Source organism: Gopherus flavomarginatus, chromosome 9, assembly GCF_025201925.1.
Source record: "Gopherus flavomarginatus isolate rGopFla2 chromosome 9, rGopFla2.mat.asm, whole genome shotgun sequence".
Taxonomy (NCBI): Eukaryota; Metazoa; Chordata; order Testudines; family Testudinidae; genus Gopherus; species Gopherus flavomarginatus.
The window spans coordinates 56,440,884-56,445,962 of record NC_066625.1 but is presented as its reverse complement, the minus strand read 5'-3'; positions in this window follow the sequence as shown (position 1 = coordinate 56,445,962).

Genomic DNA, 5,079 nt, shown 5'->3' with positions numbered 1-5,079 from the left:
GTCCTGCTCCCAGGAAGCCAGCCAACTCTCTCTGTTCCAGACTGACAGGTGGTCACATGCTCCTCTTATAAAGGACACAGATTTTCACTGAAATGTGGCAAATCCTGCATTACGTAGGACAGGAGTGACCAACCTGTGGCTGCAGAGCTGCATGTGGCTCTTTAGAAGTTAATATGTGGCTTCTTGTATAGGCACTGACTCCGGGGCTGGAGCTACAAGCGCCAACTTTCCAATGGGCTGGGGGTGCTCACTGCTCAACCCCTGGCTCTGCTACAGGCCCTGCCCCCACTCCACCCCTTCCTGCCCCTCCCCTGAACCTGCAGTGTCCTCACTCCTACCCCCCACTCTCAGCCTCCTGCATGCCATGAAACAGCTGATCAGGAGGGAGGGAGGGGGAGGTGATGATAGGTGGGGAGGGAAGCTGCTGACATATTACTGTAGCACTTAGGCAATGTACAGTGGTAAATTCTGGCTCTCTCTCAGGCTCAGGTTGGCCACCCCTGACGTAGGGCATCAAGCCAGCCAGCCCCATCTTTGTAATGAGCTCAGTTTCAAACAGATACATAGCTAAAAAGAGTAAGACTAGAAATTTCAGATTTATATATATATATATATATATATATATAGGTACTTGACCACAATGGTTCCACAATAGTCCTTGGACAGAGGAGGTCTCTGGAGAGATGAGCAGCATAAGCTTTAACTAATGGGTTTAGGTTTGAGAGAAGAAAAAAACCAACCCCCTCCCCCCATTTATAAAGTACAGTAATAAAAAGCAACAGACATTTGGGTGGAAGCAGCTGGCTCCCATTACCCCTGTTATTAAAGAAACAACAACATGCACAGTGCTCTACAAGACACAAAGGCAGCCCCTCTCCTGAACAGCTGGCCTAACAGTTTCCTTTTAGCTAAGAGAGCTAGAAGTGTTCCAAGGGAGTTTTTACAATCACCTCTGCCTAAGAAAGCACCTTACACAGCAGATTAGTTGAGCAGCTCTTGTTACAGTTAGCAGAAATGCAATAGGGTAAGTACATAAGACACCCCAACGGTTTGCCACCTCAGAAGAGGTTACCTTCAGTGAGAACAGAGCATCTCTTACCTTATCTGTCTTCTCTCCTTACTAGCCAGCAATTTTTCCCCCTTCATAGCAGAAGTATCTTTGCCTCCTCTAAAATCTGTCTCTGGAAACTGTTTCCCTAGTGGAGACGCCTAATTACATCAGGAAACTAACTGATTGCTATATACAGCTTAAGTGAAAGCAGGTGGAGATCAACGTGCATTTCATTATGAGCTAGGCCTCAGGTGATGCTTACTTCAGGCCAAAAGGAAGGAGGTTGAGAGCAGCTGAGCCTGAGCACCAGCTGATAGAATAGCTGATACTAAGACACACTTCCAGGGCATGATGTACTTGTAGGATTGTGTTTGTTTTGTTTCTCTTACAGGGAAGATGTCCTGCGCATCAATCCAGCAGTTTGGTGTATGTTGAATAGGGTGTTAGCCAGCTGCTCACACAGCATCTGCTAGCTGTAGCCCTGTCATTAGGGCTAGCAAGCTGGCTCGACTACAAGTTTAGAGTAGCCATGCTTCTCTAAGTGCACTTCATGCAGTTTGCAGTCCACTCCTGTATCACCTTTAGCCCAGGCTCGTGTCAAATTTGAAGACCATAAAACAGATAGGTTTCAGAGTGGCAGCCATGTTAGTCTGTATCCGCAAAAAGAACAGGAGTACTTGTGGCACCTTAGAGACTAACAAATTTATTTGAGTATAAGCTTTCGTGGGCTATAGAAAACAGACAAGTTGTCAGGGCCTGAAAAATCAGCCATGACTCCTATATAGCAAGTTGTTTCTTACTATCCCTTACAGCTGCCATAGGAGGTATTACTTATCGCACTGGGCAACTAAGCCCCTTTAGAGATAAGACATTGCAGGCTGTTGCTTAGCAAAACTGAACGAAGAAGTAGGATAAGTTACTGTTGTTCTGCCAACACCACTCACCGCCCTTTTGAACACAAGGAAAAACTCTACTCAGCAGCTGTTACATTGCACCTGCACTGAGCATGATCAGCATATTTAGCACCAGTAAGGAGAGAGGAGCTGGGCTTTTGCCTCACTTCCCCTTGGCCAGTGAGAGTGGCTTTCACAGAACATTGCCTAAAGGTAACCTGCAAAAGAAAATTAAAAACTGGGCTTGGGTCCTTCTTTGCTTCTTGTAAATCACATGGCTGAAAGGTCTTGTGGGTTTGTCTGTTGTTTCCCAAAGGATGGGGGAGGACTTTGGCTTATTCTTCTACATCAGACATTCATGTCCTGCTGAACTAGTGAAATGATATCACAAGTATCAAAAAAGACAAAGCAACTTTTAAGTTACAACAATTTAAACTGTTGTTTTTGGTTTAGTGGAAACTATTTAACTCCAATGACCAATTCACATTTTGGATAAAGGAAGTCTTTGTTATAGATTCAACATGTTGACTCCCTTCAGTTAAGATGTTAACACTAATAATAAAAACAACAAGGAGTCTGGTGGCATCTTAAAGACTACGTAACACTAATAATAAACATCCCTGAGACCTCCCAAATGTTCTCCAGGAAACACCAGACTTGACATTCTTGATATTTCTAAAGACAAACACTCAAACAGAATTTTGCTCAGAGTGGGATGATCTGTTTATATTCAGACCTCTTTAGGCAAAAGAGCATACAAGTGCATTATGAAAAAATCATTTGGGCTCCCAAAGAGTCCTAACAAGCTCCTGGAAGTCAATAGGCGTTTTACTACTGAGTTCAGTGAGAGCAGGATCAGGTCCTACGGCATGCATTTTACACACAGCCTGTATGGTCACAGCTATGCAACCAGCACCATAATTCAGTTAGTCCCCAAAACTGAGTTAAGGCTGAGTGCGCAATATTAAGTGAGAGCTTTACTGGTATTTTAGTTTGATCAAACTTCCTTTGACATGATTGCAGAGAGGTTAGCTTTCTTCCCCACCCCTCCATAATTGAGGATACAAGCACACAACACAGTTAGAAAAAAAAAATTGAGCATATTTTCAACTAACATTTCCTGCAAATGCAAACTCTGTTTGGGCTATTTAAAGAACCCAAGCAAAGTATTTTAATAAAAAATTACTTGCATTGTGACTTTGGGCAAGTCACTAAAAAAAAAAAAAAAATCTCTCAGTGCCTCAGTTTCTCTAGCTGTAACATGGGAATAATAATGCTTCCCCAGTTTTGTAAAGCACTTTTATATTAGCTTGCCTATAGGCTTTTCAGGTAGTAAATATCATTATTATTATTCAACCCCAAACTCACTCTAAACAAGCCAGTTTTTTGTGATGGCTGGACTGATATTTGCAGTGGAAAAGCTGGTACAAAAGAAGACGATATTATTCTGTGTACATGATGCCCTGGCTTGTTTTGTAACAAGATTAGACAATTCTTAGGAAGGGGGTTGCACATATGAGATACCATTCACTTTCAATACAGGGAGTGGGGGAGGGAATTTTGTGCATTCCCTTCCTCTTTGCCAGTGTCCAACAGCTGTGTCTAAGAAAGAATTGTTTGGACGTTCCACGCTGGAACAGTCAGTGTAGAAGCTTCTTGGGAAAGTGGTGAACTTTAACCTTCCCAGGATAAGAACATTAACACAAGCGTGAATGGAAGAGCCTTCAATGCACTGATAGACATGAGAAAAGCTTTGTCTTTAGAAAAGGAGTGCAGGGCCCTTCTTGTGTTTCAGCCCATTGAGAGGACCAAGACATGAGTGACAATGACTTTGTTCTGCTAAAGTTTTTTTTTTTACTACGGTCACTGCTTGATTCAGCCACCATGTAGGGGATACAAAAACAGAGAGAAGCCTTGCTTTTAGAGATATAAGGAGTCTTGATAAATACCCACACCCTGCCAGAATGGGGAGTGGGGAGGGAGCAGGGACAGGGCCCTGTGCCAACTCCTTTAACCAAGCACATATCAGGGCAGGCACCACCTTTGATCTGTGTCCTCTTTTAGGGCTGGTTTCTCCGATTTTCTCCCCACCTCACTGGTGTATCGTCCTGAGTCCTGGCAGGAGTGTTAATTAGATCTTTCGTTGCTGTTGACCCACCTTGTCTCCCACGCAGGCTTAAGGTATAGCAACACAGACAAGCTGAGAGCGAGTTGGATTCTTAAAGTGCATTGAAGAGCCATGCAGTTACTGTAACAATCCTCACTTGCAGGACTGGCATGTCTGACAAATCCTGGAAGTGTGTTCAAACAGCAGTACTCCATTGTGCTTTCTGCGGCTGGGTTTTGGGAAATCAGTTGTCCTCTTGAAAGAGGTTTCCTGACAGCTAGGTATTTTAGGCTGAAAGTAGCACTGTACAGCACTTATGGACTCCTCCTGACAGACAGAAATTTGTGGGGGGGGTGGGAGCTGGAGCCTAAAGGAAGACAAATGAGAGCATGGAGGGAGATGTAAAGGTGGACAGCTCACAGCATTGCAGCTATTAATCACTTACTGAGCCCAATCCGACAAGATGATGACCTGCTGCTTGAGTGTCCTCCCTTCCCTCCCACTCCACTGGCAACGGGATATTCAGGCTCCTCTCATGATTGGTCTGAGGTCTCACTTTCGCAAAAGAAAAAAATAAGCCTGTGGAAGTTGTAAGAGAGCCTGAAGGAAAATGACTCTCTGCAAGCATTATCCTACTAAGGAAACAGCATGCTGCCAGCCTGCCTATTTGCTGACAAGGGGCCACGTAGTGCCCTCTCTCCATATGGAGGAGGAGAGCAGGTGGGCTATAGCTTAAAAAAAAGCTGCATCCATCGCTGGCCCCTCCTGTTTTCATTAGAACTTCCTTCCTCAGCCTTGACAGCAGCAGGCTGCAGCCTTCCTGCTGGAAGGAGCAGTAACACAAGGATGGGTTTCTCTAAAAACAGGAATGGAAACATTAGGAAAAACTTTCTGATTTTAAAGGAAAGGTAAGCAATGGAGCAGATTACCAAGGGAGGTTGTGGTACCCTGTCACTGGAGGGGTTTAAGAACAGGTTAAACATCTGTCAAGGATAATCTAGGTTTACTTGGTCCTGCCTCTGTGCCAG